This window comes from Cebus imitator, unplaced genomic scaffold, assembly GCF_001604975.1.
Source record: "Cebus imitator isolate Cc_AM_T3 unplaced genomic scaffold, Cebus_imitator-1.0 Scaffold135, whole genome shotgun sequence".
Classification (NCBI taxonomy): domain Eukaryota; kingdom Metazoa; phylum Chordata; class Mammalia; order Primates; family Cebidae; genus Cebus; species Cebus imitator.
This window is the reverse complement of record NW_016107450.1, coordinates 4,806,511-4,825,282: the sequence shown is the minus strand read 5'-3', so window position 1 is coordinate 4,825,282 and position 18,772 is coordinate 4,806,511. Positions and strand designations below refer to the sequence as shown.

Sequence of the window (18,772 nt, the reverse complement as noted above, 5' to 3'; positions counted from 1 at the left end):
TAGTATTCAAAATATGAAAGGCACTCCTACAACTCAAGAACAGCAACAACAAAACAAGCCAATTAAAAGGTGAGCAAAGTACATAACTAGACATTTCTCCAAAGACATACAAATGGCCAGCAGGTACATGAGAAATGCTCAACATCATTAATCATCAGGGAAATGCAAATCAAAACCACAGTGAGATATCACATCACATCTGTTAGGATGGCCATTATTTTAAAAAATTATAATAATAACAAGGGCTGACAAGGATACTGAAAAATTGGAAACCTTGTACATTATTGGTAGAAATGTAAACTGGTACAGTTGCTATAGAAAACAGCATGGAGTTTCCTCAAAAAAATAAAAATAAAACTACAATATCATCCAGCAATCCACTTGTGGGTATTTATTCGAAGTAATTGAAATCAGGATCCCAAAAATATATTTGCACTCTCATGTTTATTGCACCATTATTCGCAATAGCCAAGAGATGGAAACAACCTAAGTATCTATCCATGGGTGAATGGATAAAGAAAATGCGATGTAAAGATACAGGGGAATATTATTCAGGCTTTAAAAATATGAACCTTGAAAGACATTATGCTAAGTGAAATAAGCTAGTCACAGAAGGGCAAATACTGCATGATGCCACTTATCCAAGATATCTAAAGTAGTCAAACCTTTAGACACAGATAGTAGAATGATGGTTGCCAGTGGATGAGGGTAGGAAAAAAATGGTGAGTTGCTGATCAATGGTTATAGAGTTTCAGTCATGCAAGATGAAAAAGTTCTAGAGATCTGCTGTACAACAATGTGTGTATAGTTCACAATACTGTGCTGTACACTTAAAAATGGTTAATAAGGTAGATTTTATATTCTTCAATGCAATAAATAATAAATTTTTAAAGAAAGATATAAACAATAGCTACAATCTAAAAGCAGTTAGTCATCTATGCTAATCTAGATCATCCATTCCAATGGTTTTTAAAACTTTAACAGTGAAATCATTTTCACTTAAAATTTTCCAGTAAACTCGATAATGAAACCATAAAAGTAGAACTGTGTGTGTCAAGTTGTGTTGGATGGGAGGGAACCAGAGCTCCTCATTTTATAGACAAAGAAAATGAGGCCCTGGTAGGAAAAGGGATTCACCGTGAAGCACAGGGTGGGTTAATGGCATGGCCACATCTCCTGGTTCCCAGCTTAGTGTTCTTTGCATTTTTCATTAAAATTCTTGGGCCTAATCTGAAAAACACCAAGATAACCATAAATGGTAACAGCTGATGGTACACGCAATTGAGCTATGGAAGGAGGGAGAGTTTTTAAGCGCAATCATCAGCCAACGGATTTCTGGTTTCAACGGTTTTTTTAATATCGAATTTGTTTTTATTATAGAAACAATATCCATTTATTAAATGAACTTTTGAGATTGCACAGAAACAAAAAAGGAGAAAAATTTATAATCCTACCAATTATATAAACAACTGTTAACGCTTGAATGTGTCTTCTTTCTGTCTCTTAATGAACAGATAGTTGGGTTTTCACCAAATTGTATTCATTCTGTATGTTCAATTTTGTATCATGCTTTTATCACAATATTAGAGCACAAGCATTTTCCATTTGTAAATAACATTTTCTTTCATGGCTACATAATATGCTTTGAAGTAGTCATGCCATGCAGAAGGTTTTTTTCTAAATTTGTTCACCACTTCCAATAATACCAAAATGAACATGTATCTGTGTATATAATGCTGTTGAACAATGTGTATGGTAGTATACTAGAGGCAGAATTAAGTTTAAGAACCTGAAGATTTTTCAGTCTTTTGGTATGTAGCATCAAATCACATATATTTATTTATGCATACTTACATAAACATGGTTTAAAACTCTGGAAATAGAAATATAGGTAAAATAATATTTGCCATTATTTCTTTAACCTAGGGGTAGATAACTATTGAATATTTTGGTATAGTCCTTCCCCATCTTCTTGAAAATACATACATATGCACATATAATTACCAAATTGAGACAGTTGTGCATGGGTGTGTAATAGTTTGGTTTTAGATAGGATTATTTATTACCATGACAATAAATAATACTTAGACACCAAACAGATTTTATTTGTTAATCACAACATATTATCCCTATCACACGGCCAAACACACTCCCATTTTCCACCCTTAGTGCAGCCATATTCACATGCCATACCCAAGTAACAGAGAGATTACATATGAGACCACCCCTAATAAGACAACTCTCAAGACACAATCTCGGTTGTAGTTCTCACTGGCTTTCTTCTGAGAAACTGACTCACAAGTGAATATAGGCTGTTGCGATAGCATTTTTCTAACTTGAGACTTCTACAGAGCTCAACGTAGAGTGATACGCTGCTGTGCCAGCCACCAGGAACAGCTTTGGACCCTGAAACGTCAGATGTTTCCAAAAGCAGGGTGGTTAAGACGGAAACTTTGACATTAGACTCCCCTGGGTTCCAGTCATGACTGTACCTCCTATTGTCCGTGAAACTAGAATTAACCCCTCTAAGTCTCCGTCTCTCCACCTATAAAAACAAATGACAGTAGCTACCTCATAGGTTTGAAGTGATGATCGGATGAGACAATGCATGTGAAGTACTCAGCACTGTGTCATTGCAGGCACTTAATTTTAACTGTAATTCTTATTTTGAGGAGTTCTGGCAGCGGCTTTCTGCTCTCACTCTCGCAAAGATGACTTTCTCTTTCTTCATTGATCTACTACCAGAAAATATTTCTTGACTGATAATTCCCAAAGCGGTCATTATGGCAATGAATATAGCAGTTCAAAATGTTATCATATTTATCTTATTACAAATGTTATTAATAGCTCAAACCAGTTGAAATTGCCATTAACTATTTTTAATAAATAAGAATATTTCAGTGCTTAATATCCCCACAAGCTTTACATGACAATATTTTCCTCAATCTTCACAAGTCTGTGAAGTATTATTATTACCATTTTGCAAATGGGCAAGCGGATATGGACACTTTAAGAAATTTAGTGACACTAAAGGTCACACAGGTAGAAGTTGAAGAGCAAAGATTTGAGTCCAAGCCTGTTTTAATCCAAGCTCTAAGACCCATCCCCTGGGCCAGGGATCAGAAAACCTTTTTCTGTAAAGAACCAGGTAGCAAATATTTTAGGCTCTTCAGGCCTTACGTTCTCCATCATAACTACTGTATTCTACCATTACAGCACAAAAGCAGCTATAAACAATACAAAAATGAATTACACGACTGTGTCCAACACACTTTATTATGGGCACCAAAATTTGAATTTTACATAATTTGTATGTGTCACAATATATGACTCTTATTTTCATTTTCTTTTCTTTTTTCTTTTTCTAATGGGAACAGAGTTTTGCTCTTGCTGCCCAGGCTAGTGTTCAATGGTAGGATCTCAGCTCACTGCAACCTCAGCCTCCTGGGTTCAAGCAATTCTCTTGTCTCAGCCTCCTGAGTAGCTGGAATTACAGGTACATGCCACCGAACCTGGCTAATTTTTGTATTTTTAGTAGAGAAGGGGTTTCATCATATTGCTCAGGCTGGTCTTGAACTCCTGACCTCAGGTGATCCACCTGCCTCGGCCTCCCAGAGTGCTGGGATTACAGGCGTGGGCTACCACACCCAGCTTCATTTCCTTTCCAACCATTTAAAAATGTACAAATCATTCTTAGTTCATGAGTCATATAAAAAATAGTAGGCGGACTATAGGTGCATCTATGGGGAGAATACAATTATCAGGAAATGTGGGGATCCACACCGGACAGTTTTCAGGGGTGTGATGCTGCTAGACTCTCCCTCAGGTCTTTGGTTATCCTTTTGGCCTGTAACACTCCTGTAACCCCTCCTCCCCAGCATCTGCCTTTAACTGCCATATGCCTTGCCATCCTTCAAACCAAAATAGCTGCACTGTTACTTCTTGCAGGAAACGCAACAAACCCACCCTTACCGCCACCTCCATACTAAGCAAGGTACCCCTTTTCTGCTCTCTCTTAGCACCCTATATGTTCCCATCATAGGATCTATCACAAGAAATTAAAACTTGGGTACAAGACTGTCCGATCCAAAGACCAGGGCCATAAAGGCGAGCTTCTGTCTTGATGATTAGTGTACCCACTCAGTAATTAGCACAGTGTACAGAATATAAGAGAAGTTTAATACATGTAGGAATGAAGAACAGTGGGAGAAAGGAAAGTGGGGGAGAGGGAAGAGACATGTCAAAGTTCTTAGCTGTAAATACAAGCTCTGAACAAGATAAGGAGAGATGGAGAGAGTAGAAGAGGAATCTACACCTGGCCATTAGGAAAAAGGTGGAAAATTGCCAAACGTGAATGTGGAAACCCTTTCTCTGCTTCTCGCGAGGGGCAGTCCATGATTCCCTGTAAAAAGGTCTGTTCATGGTGTTGGGACAATGAAGAATAAGGCAGAAACTAGTCACTTAGACTTGTCCCAGCAAGGACTAGAGAAGAGATACCAACTAGAGAATCTGAGTGCCCATGGACTCCTGAGTCCTTTACATCGTGTTTCCTGATAGTGAAATGCAGAAACAGCAACACCTCAAAACTTACGGTGGCTTCTTTTTAAAAATGTTGTAACAAATGAAAGAATCCAACTGAGGACACAAAGGAAAAAGAAATTAAAGAGCCAGGAGGTGGAGGTATGAGGGGGTAGGGACTCTAAAACCTCTTTCAGCTCCGTATCAAACAGACTTGCTCTTTTTAAGAGATAATGGAAGCTTGGATTTGTTCTCCAAAGCACTCCTTTGAAGCAAAGAGTTTAATCAGCACACACCATTAATGCTTCAGATTTGGGGTTTTCTCTTTTTTTCTTTTCTCGACTGGGTGCTCTAAGGGAGAGCTTCTTTTTAATGAAAACATGTGGAATAAGAAACACCAGTAGTTCACACCACTGCTGCTTTGTGCTTCCTCCACCCCTCTCCCAAATCCTCTTCCTCACAGGTACAAGGCCTCAGAGAGATGCTAACACCTGCTTCTACCAGGAGGCTCTTTAGAGACTCAAACAAAGGTTTAATGAGATGTATTCAGAGTCACATTCCAAACATCTCTTTTATTCATTCACTCATCTCTTGCATCTGCCAAGAAAGGTGACTATCACTGGACAACTGAAGAAGAACCCAAGAAATGCTCAACATTTTCCTCAGTGCCTTATCTTCCTTTTCCCACCCCCTGTTGTTTCTGAAGCAGAAGGGGTACTCCTGGATCTACCAGGTAGATTCTGTTCAAATAGGGCATGAAGCCTACTCACTATCACTGGAGAAAAGAGTTGAACTATGGACCATACATTTCAAGCCCAAATTTGCCACTAACTTTAAGTAGGTCACTTGATTTCTCTAGGTTCAAGTGGATTCTGGGCATATCACCGAGATTTCCTCCCACCTACTGGGGATATTAGAAGCTGACAGCTCTTCACTGAAACTCCTTTGCATTTTTTCTTTGCTTAGAAAGAACTGTCCAGCCCAGAGTCTCTTCCTTTCCTGTGAAATAGGTCTCATTCAATTGCTGGTGAGCCATTACAGGAGTACAATATCTTTGTCCCCTTGCCCTAATTTGAGACAGTTCTGCAATGCTATCCCAGTTTCCACATTTCCTGCAAGACAAGCTAGAACTTCATCTAGACATATCCTTCTTCTGCTCAATTTTCCTTCCTTTACTTACCTGCAGGTGTTGATCCTGACAGTCATCCTAATAAAGTTCTTGCACACAAGTCTTGACAATTCTCATACAAATCTCAAAGTCCTCTTTCAGGGAACCTACCTGGGACCTGGCCCATAACTTCCCCATCGTGTAATAAGAGGATTCTACCAGATGACCTCCATTTCTGTCTGTAAACATAAGTAAAGTACAATGATCCTACTGCCAGGCCCACAGTGCAATCAGCAGAAGCAGCAGCAGCAGGGGCTCACGTGCATCTGAATGCAATTGAATTACCTGATTCAGAACTATCTTTCAAACACTCTGAAACAATCAGTGAAGTGGCAAACAGAGACACTAAAACTTGGGGTCTTTAGGTTGGAACCCTATCTCTAGCACTAACTTGTTCAGTAACCCCAGGTAATTCTCTCTGCTGGGCTCCATTTTATTAATTTACAAAATAAGAGGCTTTATCATATTTCTCCCCTCTCTTCATTGTAGATATATTTATGTGATTTCTGCTATGAAAAGGGAAAAAGTTCATTTTTGGAAAAATCATTGCGTCACTCACCATGAACCAAAAGCTCACATTAAGCATCTCTTTATTCATGACCCTGCACAGCACCCTCTGCAGCCCTTGCCCTTGGAGAATGTGTGGTCTAAGGCTGGTTGACCCGTACTGGGAGTCACCAGTACAGCCTTGTAAATTACAGTATGCCATAGCCTTGTAAATGATAGCAGGTTTCTCCTTTGTGGATGAGTGGCATGTTGAATGAGGCATACCCCCTAGTTCAATGTGCCGCTCATCCACAAAGGAGAAACCTGCTATCATTTACAAGGCTATGGCATATTCAAAGAATAACTAGAAGGAAATAGAAACTAGCATATATGGCGAACTGGCTAAGTGCCTATCGGGAATTTTTGTCCTCTTATTTGGATTACAGTTCATTTACTTCTGAAAACAGTCCCTGAAAGTCAACCATCGCCATCCCCATTTTCAGATGAAGCTGCAGAGAGGTTGTGACAGCCCAGAGTCAAGCAGCAAGCATGTGGAAGAACCAAGGCTAGAACCCCAGCGTGGTCCTGTCACACTGTAATATACAGGCCTGCTCCTCTGTCTGTCTCCTCAGTGAGAGCTGGGAGCTGCTTGCGAGTAGTCCCTATGGCTTTCTTCTGCATATCCTGAACACCTAGTGTGATGGCAAGTACCTGTTACCAAAAACATGTTTATAGCATTACTTAATTAAGGTCTCTTGACTTCTCCTCTTGCTATTTCTATCACACTATCATGCAATTGGCTTTGCTCCTTCGCCTCCAAATTTTTCTAAAAATTATTCTTCTTGAGACAGGCAGAAGATCAATCTCAAATAACAAACATGTAGCTTATTACAGTCTCCCAACTTACATGGTGATAGGCGTCATTTGGCCCCCTTGGGATTTAATAACTAGCTGACAAGCCTCAACACTGTCAACGTGAGTGAGATTGGCTCACTTAGGCCAGCTGGGCAAGGATTTCCATTGATTATTCCTAAAAACCCATTATGCTTTTGAAAGCCATTTCATTTTCAGATGGTTTAAATACACGCTTCTTATCATTTTTAAGCATGCCCACGAAAAGCATCCTAAAGATACTTGATCATTCAATTACACTAAATGAGGCCAAGGTATATACTGCTGCCTCAGAGGTTATCATGCTTAATAAAACATACTTTATAAACCCCACGAAGGCTGTAATTAAATTTACAAGCAGCCTTCCCCACAACTTTAACAAAAGATGTCTGAATGGTATGTGTGTGTGTGTGTGTGTGTGTGTGTGTGTGTGTGTCTGTGTGTGTGTGTGTGTGTGTGTGTGTGCGTGTGTTTTAAAGTGTCCTGTTCCATAAAGATTATAGCTCCCCTGCTGTTTGGAAAAGATAATTGCACTTGTAACACTAATAACTTGAGCAAGGGAGAAGCTGGCCTGGTGAATGGAATGCACTTCATTGCACATCTTGGCTCAGCTAGAAATCGGAAACAGATGGTCCTTGCGGCTGGTTTCCCACTCGAGCCCGCTCACTGCCAGCCTGTGGTCTTCTGTGGGCTGCTGCTGGCAGTCTGTGACTTGAACATAGTAGGACAGTGGCAAAAGAAATCAAATCTTTTCCAATGAGCAGCAAGTTATAATGAAATTTGACAGATCTGACATTCTATACCCAACATCTAGTTAGAATATATTAACCTTTAGTTTTCTTAAGCGCCTTGCATAGAAGTTGTGAATATACTTATTAGAGGGTTATATCGTCTGAGGGTTTTTTTTTTTTCCTTTTTTTTTTTTTTAACAGGGGGCATAGGGTTTAGTCCAATCTTGGGTGGCAGCCGGCTAACAGAAAACGCAGAGAAAGTAAAAGTCAAAGAATTTCTAAATGGAAATGCGGCACAAGAACGGCCGCCAAGAAGAAGGCTGATTCTTTGCAGGACACTGTGGGTGAGTTTCTGCCAAAAATAAATTATCAATATTTTCCTTGCACAATACAGATAGATTGATTGATCAATAGATAGAAATCCATATCCATATATGTGCAATATGCCAGGTCAAAAATCTGGGCAATCTCTGGGCATCTTATTAAAATAGATGGGGCTGTCTGGACCCTCTGGCATTTTCTTCAATTCTGCCCTTTTCAGCTTTGCAGCATTCACTTCTGCCATACGGTGAGAAAACCATGCCAGGTGACTTGAGATGCCGGTTCTTTAAGTCACCACACTCACACCCAGTAATGACGTGTACCTGTATGGGGGGTTTTGCTGCCTTCATCAACAAAGGATACATCTCCCACCAAAGACCTTGACGCTTTTCTGAGCTTTGGAGGAACTAGACTTTCTATACTTTTATGTTGATTTTTCTTTGTATCCCAACACTTACATGTGAATACGCCCTGACTTGAGGGTTTAGATGGTGATGTCCTGAACACCATGTTAGGATTTTCCACCTGGTTGAGGTTACAGAAAAGATCTAGGTGTTAATAGTAGATAACGCCTTTTTTTTTTTTTTTTTTTTAGATGGAGTTTTGCTCTTGCCGCCCAGGCTGGTGTGCAATGGCATGATCTCAGCTCACTGCAACCTCTGCCTCCCGGATTCCAGCAATTCTGCTTCAGCCTCTCGAGTAGCTGGGATTACAGGTGCCCACCACCACACCCAGCTAATTTTTATATTTCTAGTAGAGATGGGGTTTCACTATGTTGGCCAGGCTGGTCTTGAACTCCTGACCTCAGGCAATACACCCGCCTCGGCCTCCTAAATTACTGGGATTACCAGGTGTGAGCCACCACCCCCAGCTGGTAACGCCTCTTAATACAGCTTTTATTTTCTATTCTATTCTTTTCTTTATTTTCAATCTTTAATCTACCCATTGCTCTAAACTGAACTTTTCTGCAGCTTCAGCAACAGGCTACATTTCTAATTTCATGTTTTCCATGACCCTGATGATTCAAGGCCATACATATCTGTTAAGCCCAACATTCAAATCTATATAAGAAATAAAAAATATCCAAGGCAGGAAGATCACTTGAGACCAGGGATTCGAGACCAGCCTGGGCAACAAAGCAAAACCCTGTCTCTCCAAAATAAATAAATAAATAAATAAATAAATAAATAAATAAATAAATAAATTTAATTAGCCAGGTGTGGTGGTGTACAACTAGAGTCACAGCTACTTGGAGGCTGAGGCAGGAAAATCAGCTGAACCCAGGAGTTCAAGGCCACTGTACTCCGGCCTGGGTGACAGAGAAATCTTATCTCCAAAAAATGAGTAAAAAATAAAAATTGTCTTCTGAGAACTAACTGGCTGGAATAGCAAAAGCATGAACTTTTCTTTATACAGACATAGGGTTGAATTTCGGCTCTTGTTTAGCGTGTGTCTTTAGCCAAGACTCTTACCTTTTTGACCCTGATCTGCAAGTTAATAATTGTAACAACAGCCTCCTATGGTTGTTGTAAATGTTAAGTGACATATCACCCCAAAAGCACCTTTAAAAACAGTATGGCGTGTGGCAGGTGCTAAATCCTGTTACTTCTCTCCTTTTTTGGCTCAGGAGGCAACACCAGAGTGGTGAAGCTCTGCAGTCATCATTCCTGGGCTTCAGTCCTCCTATCGCTAACTCTGGAGCTCTAAGCAAGTCACTTTACCTCTTGGAGCCTGTTATCCTGGTTGCAAAATGGAGTTAATAATAGGTCCTACCTCATAAGGACTTACCTGAAGGAAAAAAAAACATATAAAGATCTTAGAACAGTGCCTGGCCAAAAAGAAACACTCCACAAACATGAGCTGTTGTGTACAAAATCAAATTGCTCTTCTCCTAGACTTTCAAATTTCCTACGGTCCTAGAAACTGAGCTTGAAAAAAGAGAGAAAATAAGTGTTAGTGCCTGCATCACATACGTTGCTATTAAGTGGGTGAATAAATAAAAGAAAGACACACTTTCATCAAAGGCAAGTAATAATACAGTCAGTTGATGCAAAGTACTAACGGATGGTGCAGACGAGGAAGGCAGCAGGGCACCGAGGGTGCTGGGGTCACTGTGAGCTGCTGTTCTGAGGAGGGTGTCATGTACAAGGAGGACAATAGCTTGAGCCAAGGTAAAAGACAAGGTTGTGTAAATGGAAGAGTGCAAATTTCAAAGCGGCTAGTGTCCTGTGACTTTTCATTCTCATTCTCTAACCGTGTAGGGAGCCCCTACTCTGCCCAGCACTATGCTTGGCCTTGTAGCTACTCTGATGGGCAAGATATAGTCCCTGCCCTTAAGAACCTCAAGGTCCAGGAGGGAAAAAGACTAGGAGGCAGGTGATTCCAGAAGAGGGTGCTAAGAGCCGCAACGGAGCAAGGCACAGGTTATAATGGAAGAACAGAGGGAAGGGATCCAACTGAGCCTCACAGCACAGGACCAGAACGGGGAAGAAAGAGGGCTTCCCTCATTAGGGGAATAATAGTAACAAAACATCAATAACAGCACAATAACTTTAGTTGAGCACTCATTACATACCAGGGACTAAGTACCTTATGCATATTTTTGCTTCTAACTACGCTACACTACACACACACACACACACTCACACACTTAATAACTATTACCTTCATTTTCCTGATTATGATAGGACACAGAATCAGAGTGGCTAACTAACCTGGGAGAGGTCACACAGTAATCAAGAGAGCCCAGATATGGACAACTGGATTGCAGAAGCAGTGTTCTCAATCCCTCTACGACCCAGCCTCCAAATATCATTAATATTCCATATCATATCTCCTGTTAGCAATACATAACAAAAACCAAAACCTCTCCTTGGTATTGGCATTGTACACCTGTTGACAGCAAAGTCTTCGACGCCTTTATCCAAATGCACTGCAGCAAAGACACAGACGAGAATTCACTATCTTCTGAGCTTTCTTGGGTTCTTCCCATTCAATAAAGGGGGCTAGCTTATTAGGGAGCACTGGCCGCCCTGACCTGAGTGAGGCTGGAAAGTGACTTGCACTTTGCCCGAGGCTTCATATTATAAGGAGACAATTCCCTTTATAATGCTTCCCCACTGTCACCCAGGAAATAGTCCTCATCACTTGACTCCCTGTCTAGAGGGATTCCCACTTCTTATAAAATATGCTCAAAGGAAACAAGAAAGGCCAAATTTTGATGGGCTTATTTCTTAATGAGAGCACTGTTTTTGCCTTGGATTCATTCATGTGCAATGGGAAGAAGTATTCAAATGACAAGAGTTAAATTCAAAACATGTAGCCGCTTTCTGTTATATTTTTTTTTCTAACTGAAGGCAAACCATTTAGATGTTTGTTTCCAAAAAGGCATCTGTCAGCAATCAAAGGGGAAAAATGCATAAAGCAAATGCAATTGTTTGGAGTAGCATTTCCTGGATCATGTTAAATGCTTGAATTGCTCCCCATTATGCTCACCAAATAATTTTATTTCCCACAATAATTGCAATATTTAACATGTTTTATTTAATCTTGTTTTAAGGCTATTAACAACGGGCCACACTGTGAAAAGACTGATTGCTGCATGGGAAGGACAGCTTCCACCAGCCTCTTAGAGAACAATGATAAAGTTAAATGCACCTAATTGTTTGGGATTTAAAATACTATTATCCAATAATATGTATCATTTTTTTGTTCAAACTATGCGCCCTCTCCTGCAAAATCTTCCCAGCTTTTCTAACATTCACAAAGTGAAATCTGGACTCCAGTTTACCTTGTGCTCCATTCATTCATAAATAATGGGCATGGAGAGGGTGCTCTGAGTCTCAAACATGCAGCGGCTCGGACAAGAAACAGCTCCAACTTCAGAGGTTGCTGCAGAACAAACTTAGAAATTGCAAAGCTGTGGACCCACAAGTCCAAGATGTCCATGTGCCTGCATGCCCTGGGAGAAAGCAGAGGAGAATCTAAAACAAGGAAATTTTGTTTTGTCTGCTTGTCAGAGGCAAGTAAGAACGAATGAAGTAGAATCAGAGGTTGGTTGATTCAAAGACAGAATGTTACTTCATTTCTTTGCTTCTTTTTATTTTCCTCCTTTTTTTTTTTTTGTTTGGTTGATATTTTACATTTTATAGAGAATTTCCAACATTTTTTCTTATCTTTCTCTACATGATAAACTTAAGAAAGACTAAGTAATTTTAATGATACTGCAGTTACACATGGCAATAAATGTTTTCATTGGCAAGCTCAGGGCAAGTTTCTGGTAGCAGGTCCATTTGCTATTCGTTGGACAAAAGCTAAAGACATTTCCTGTGCTACTGCAGACTCTTCTTCTGAAAAGACAGGTGACATCAAGGTAATAAAGTATACAAAGTTGCTTCCTAAGAGTGATGGCAGTACTTACATTTGGTAACAATTCTGCCTACTGCTTCTCGCCCCATTATTATTAGAAGAAATCCCATTACAATAAGAGATGAGAAAAAAAAAAAAAAAAGGAAATGCCATATTTGTTGTATTTGTGGTCATTCCTAGAAGCAGTATGTGCATCATTCTTTAAATTAGAAATATTTTTGGTGAAACAGGATAAAATTTAATACAGTTATGTTTTTCAAAACAACATAAATATACCTGCTGCTAAATGATTAAAATAATACCTACTAAGGAAGAGAGCAGAAATAGGAAAACAAAATGCACCAAATTTACCTCTTTGGAACTTAAAATGTGCCCTAAATAAGTTTATCTAAATATTATTCAGTCAAAAATATGACCTGAGCAAAAAATCTATTGGATAATTAGGCAGTAAATGCACAACTTTTTAATAATCGCAGTTCAATAACCCTGAGAAATAGTGATGGACAAATTTTCCCATGCCCTGGAGTACCTATATTGAAGGCCCATAGCAGAGTAAACTGTAGGTTCTTGGAGATCAAAGGATTGCTTACATTCAGAAAAAATTAGGATGTGTTCGGTGCACATCCACAAAAACTAGGACGTGTTTGGTGCCCTGATAAGGGTATTTCTGCAGTTCCTAATGTCACGCAATTTGAAAGAATATAACAAATACAAGTCATTCTCTCTGCTTCTTTCTCCCTCTTAGTCCTAAGTAAAATGACTTGAAATTCAGCAATCATCTGGACTTTTTCTCACTTTTAAAAATATATATTTTTACAACGATTCTTATTGGTAGGTCCACGTTGTGGTTTACTTTTCCATACTAAAGAATGTATGGTTAAAAACCCCTGTGAAGAAGATGGCTAGGTTACGGCAAGGAAATCAGAAGTGACTTTCTCTGATTAAGGAAGAGCTCATGTCAAGTCTAACCTGAATTGTGCTAAACTGAATTGATAATGACTGATCGCTTTGTTTACAAAGAATGAGAAAGTCCAAAATTAATTTATTTAAAAAGACACCAAAAAATATCGGTGGTGCCTAGCCCAGCATAGGTTAGAACCTGCAAAATATCGGTAATGTATTTATCTACTCACATAAAAGCACACATCTAAACACAATGCCAGCCGAACCAAAAATCAAGAGACCTGAATGCTGCCATCTCTTGTTTATCTTCCTTCATGACTAAATTAACTAATGAGTTATTTTTTTTTAAATAAAGTAAGGAAAGAGAAATATTTTTTCCGGAATTTTTTTAACACCTTGGAAAACCTGTTCAGTTGTTCCCAGATTTAATTTGAGACTTTTCCAACAGAGATGTGTAAGACAGCAAAACTGAACTAAACATTTTTTTTAAATGCGCAGCTCACGTTCTTGAGAAAAGTGGCTGTGAAAAACAGATACTGAATCAGACTTAAAGTCGAAAGAGGGGGGGTAAAGAGGGGGGGAAAAGCCCAAAACATTGCATGATAGTCTCTAAGCAGTTCCATCTGTCAAGCAGAAATTTTAGGCTAATAGCCTGTGGCGATCTCCCTCCGCAGTCCACTACCTGCCTTTGTCCTATTAAATCTCTTTATTCTCCTTAAAAAAAAAAAAAAAAAAAAAAGGTGGGGGGATTGGTTGTTGGAAGAAAAGGAAAAACCCTTCAGACCAAAATCATCTGAGTGATGAAGCCCTAATTTTAACCACCTCCCTTTGATGTGTAGCAGTGGGATCTTGTTTTTTAAAAAGGAGAGAGGAGAAGACAGTGCTAGGAGCAGAAGACTTTTCATCTCCACTTCACCTTGCCACTGGGTCTGTGAGAGATTGGTTCATTGTCAAGGAGATTTTTTTTTTTACCCATGATTCCATATGGTATGGACCGGACTACATGTTGCCCCACATGCCACTGCAAATGTTTTCTCAATTAGGTGTCTTATCTCCCGTGAGTTAGCATCAGATGAAGCTTGCTGACAGCGTAATGGCAGGGAAAGCTTCCGACGGCTCCATCAAATGGCAGCTCTGCTACGACATCTCGGCCAGAACTTGGTGGATGGTGAGTTGGCAGCCGGGGCTGCTTTTTTTTTTTTTTTTTTTTTTTAACAATGTATTAAAGGTTTTTAATGGATGATAGATTCTTGATCATTTTTTTTTCCTTTTCTACTTTCCCTCCCTCTTTGACAAAATGTCCCAGACCTCACATTCATCAAACTCACATTTGATTTTTTTCACACTATTCAGTGAGGCAGCCTCACACTGCTGCCTCTTGCCATCTTCTCTCTGCCACTCTGCGACTTGAGTGGAACACTTGCTCTCATTTTCCATGGGAGAGTATTTGGGATTTTCTTTCTTTTTTTTTTTTCTTTTTAATTCTTTTTTAAAGAGTATCAGTTGTAAGGTGGAGGTGGATATTTTAGCCAAGTCAGTCTAGGGGGGAAAAAGTGAAACATTCGTCCCAGTCCTCAGGTTTTGCCTCCTCTCTCTAGTTTCACATCCCCCTTACTTTTGTTTTCAGGGACTCTGGGGTGTATGGTTTTCTTTGGCTGTGGTATTTTCTGAGGACGAGTGTTGGGCACTGAAGAGAAGCAAGCCCTGAGTGAATTCCAGTCCTGGCCAATTAATTGGATTGCCTGAAGTCACCTGTGAGAGAACTCCCAGTCCCCACTCCCTATTTTCCATCCGGGGATCCACAGCTCTCATCTAACTTTTCCCCGTTTATGTCAGAGCAGATTTCTGTCTCTTAGGCACTCTAGCTCTGAGTGGAAAAGACCCACACACTCTATCTTTCAGTTACTCTGGATATAAATAAAGTTTTAATAAAGTTCTGCCATGCAGCGGCAGAATGAGTTAACTCACATGTCATGGTCAACCAGGACAGCAACCTTTGACATCTTGGATCTATAAGAGGTAGAGTGAGTTGGGAGGATGCACAATAGCTCATTGTCACAGGAGATGCAAGTCCTGTGAGGAGGAGAGTCCTCAAATCATTACTGCCCTCGTTAGGATGGTGTCCGTTAAGGATTAATTTGTTAGCAGTGCATTTCTAGTTTTCCGTAATTATTATTCTTTCGGCAAGCGTGAATTCTTCCAGGGAGTGAAAAAAAAGTTTGCTGCCAGACAATGAATGTATTATCCGTTCCTAACTGGACCGTGAACTTCAGCTCATTTCACATAGATATCAGTTTAAGAAAAAAAGAGAGCGAGAGAGATGTTGAAGGGGGAGACTGGCGAATGGAATTACAAAACAGGGCATGGTCGGTTTCATTGTATGATCTGCAGAAAGAGTTCTCTTTTCCCCTTCCTGGACCAATGGTGTATCATTTTGGCAAGTTTTAGGAATTCGGAGGACTGAGAGACTGTTAAAAGTGAGCTACCGCAGGATTCTATCCGGCTGCTTCTTGGGATGCAGTATGTCCATCCTAAGGACTCTTGAGTTAAAGTGGTTATGGGTATGTGTGTACCTGTGTGTTTTAACTTGTAATTTCTTAACTAGACATTAGAAATTTTACCAGTAATTTCAGAACAATGTTACATGCAGCTTTTGGCTAATTAGACTAGCAGTAGACTATCCACTCTGACCCTGAACTTTTGTTCAGGGCACTTATTTTCCCATTAGAGTTTTTGCCAGCAAGAACAAGGTTTACTTGTATGCTATGATGTTGTCTATTGCTTCACTTTATACAGCTTGTTAAACATTAGAAATGAATATACTGATTGGTTTAGTAATTGTTTTCTAAGTTGTAAGCTTTTTTTAAAAAACTGCACGCTGATGTCATATTCTGGGTGAAACATTCTACTTCCTTGTATTTCAAGAGCTCATAGATTTTATAGACTGTTACTTTTTATGGCAAATTGTGTCATCTCTTTTTTTTTTCCTTGCAAAGATCACCAAATGTCTCTCTTTTTTTAACTTGGAAAACTGTAATTTCCTTTTTGTAAAGTTTACTTGGAAGTTGCTTTTCATTTAAAATTATTTTACAGATGTTTTACCGCCGGGAAAATAACATATAAAAGTGGTGGAAACATTTAGCAATGCAGTTGCCTAAAAATAAACAATGTTGAAAGCTCACATGCTGCTGTTCAGGCTGCAAACTACAGGGAAGTTTCTCTAAACTTCAATGCTTCTAGATCTTTGCTTTGAAAAGGGGTGAGAAATAAGAGTGCTCTCTAAAGAAGTTATACAAGTTATCATAGGGAATAAATCAATTTGTTTCTTTCCCTCAAAGGTGACCACATACCATAGCATTTCAGATCTGCCAGTTACAAATAATTCTAATGTAAATTTCCCATTATAGATGGGAAATTGAGGACTTTGATGAAGGAGGAGGGAACTAATTAAAATAATACAAATTTCACATTTTCTCTTAGATCTCTTTCCTTGAATAACACGCTCTCCCTCTCCCTCCATTCACCCACCTCGCTATCCCAAACAATTTTCCCCAGCTGAAAGAAAAATTTAAACTCCCCTCTGGCTGATATAGTTCTTTAACCAAAGGATAGTACAAGATCGGAGTTTCACACTAAAGGCAAATAAAGCTTTAAAATTACCTCATGCGTCATCTGGCTGCACAGACTCCGGGCTCATAGTGGGAACCTCCGGCTTGGTCCTCCCAGCATACAAAGGCAACTCAGTGAATGCCCCCTCCGCCCGTGGAGACGCGGCCTCAGCTGCCAGCGACAGGATATGCAATTTTGCTTTTTAATGAATCGTAAACAATTTGTATGGCAAATGAGTTTGTTTGTTTTAGTTTGGGGGCATATGTTGTACCAGGTTGTAGATAGTCATTACCTACTGCAGAATTTTAGGTGAGAGTGGGTAGAGCCCCGGATCATCTTTATTTTTCTAAATAATAAAAACACACTAGGATGAAAGAAACTGGTTAATAAAAGACTGAGAATAACAACCTCTCTTCTCCTTCTCTCTCTCCCCTCTTTTCCTCTCTATCCCCACCCCCTCTCATAACTCACTCATACTTACAGTACGGCTTTAGCTACACTTTTTGACAACTAACTGGAAATAATCAGTTGACTAGATTAATCTTTAATTTTTTAAGTATAAATTTTAACTTTGTCTTTAAAAGACTACTTTTGTTTAAGAAAGAGTTATTTTAAAATGTGAAATACTGAGAAGGGCCATCTCTGTCCTCTATTACTTTTTGTGGTTGAAGCTAAGGTTGCCTTGAGGAACATGAGCTATAAGAATTATAAATACATTTTTTATATCAAAATGGAGAAAGAAAGGGGTCTTGTTATTGAAAAGTCAAATAAAAATGTGTATTCAAATCCACAGAGTTGTAAACAACTTAGAAGTTAACAAGCAACCAGGGTTCGAGCACGTACATTTTAACAGTAATTACCTTTGGCGCTGCCACTTATAAGAAACCTTTTGATATCTGAGCCACTTCTCTAATGCTTTAATCACGCAAATCAAGAAATAGATATTACGTATCAACTTAATCTAGCTCTGTTGTGACATCGCTAGTAGAAACCCTCCCATAGAAAAGTAAAGAAAACCCTCATGAAATTTTCGTCAGCTCCAAATGAAATGGAGACACCCTGAAAGCATGTATTTGCTTCAAAATATAATTCTGTCCGGCAGAATTATCTCCATTCTACCCATATGGCATAAAATGAAGGCAGAATGAACATTCTCCTCTTCGTAATGATTTAGTGATAACAATGTGTTATGGGACTATTTTTATGTGAATTACAAAATGCACTTGTCTTGCTTCTGCCCTCCAATTTAAAAACTCATGGTGACTGTGAAATGAAGGCAACTAAATTATCCTACAAGCCCCTCACCCCATGCTAGGTCCTGAAGCATTTATTTTGGGAGCATTCTCTTTAAAAAATTTGACATACGCTTTTAAAATCAAGAACTGTCTGTCACTTAACACAAACTTGTACAACTTTGCATACCAGGAAAACACTTGGGCAAGAAGGATATGCTATGCCTTGTAGTATAAATGCCTACTTTTTAAAGTGTACATGTAAAAATAGCAAGATAGTTCTATGAAATACTGCCTTACTATGTTCGACAATTCAAAAAAATAAAACTCTCAACTCCAGCCTACTTCCCAAATGATTGGCAGCTTTAACCACTGCAGACACAAAATTAAGAACTCATATTTCATGGAAACCTTTTGTTGTTGTTCAGATGCATTGGATTCACATCTTATGTTGTATTAGCCATTTCAATTTTTAAAATCCTCAGTGGAACAACTCTTGTTAATGATTGTTTGTTATAATTCTTTGAAGATATGGCCTAATGAAA

At 39.2% G+C, this 18,772-nt stretch overlaps 2 long non-coding RNA genes across 2 annotated transcripts; one reads left to right on the top strand and one right to left on the bottom strand.

Moving 5' to 3' along the window:
- Positions 1–2,084: 2,084 nt before the first annotated feature.
- Positions 2,085–18,536, bottom strand: LOC108313271. The gene is made up of 4 exons (XR_001829009.2): positions 17,047–18,536; positions 9,678–9,903; positions 5,798–5,865; positions 2,085–2,406 (listed from the first exon to the last, which is right to left on the bottom strand). It is a non-coding gene; the product is annotated as an uncharacterized LOC108313271 (long non-coding RNA).
- On the top strand, positions 14,150–18,549 carry LOC119473145. The gene is made up of 2 exons (XR_005202341.1): positions 14,150–14,554; positions 15,014–18,549. It is a non-coding gene; the product is annotated as an uncharacterized LOC119473145 (long non-coding RNA).
- The last annotated feature ends 223 nt before the right edge of the window (positions 18,550–18,772 follow it).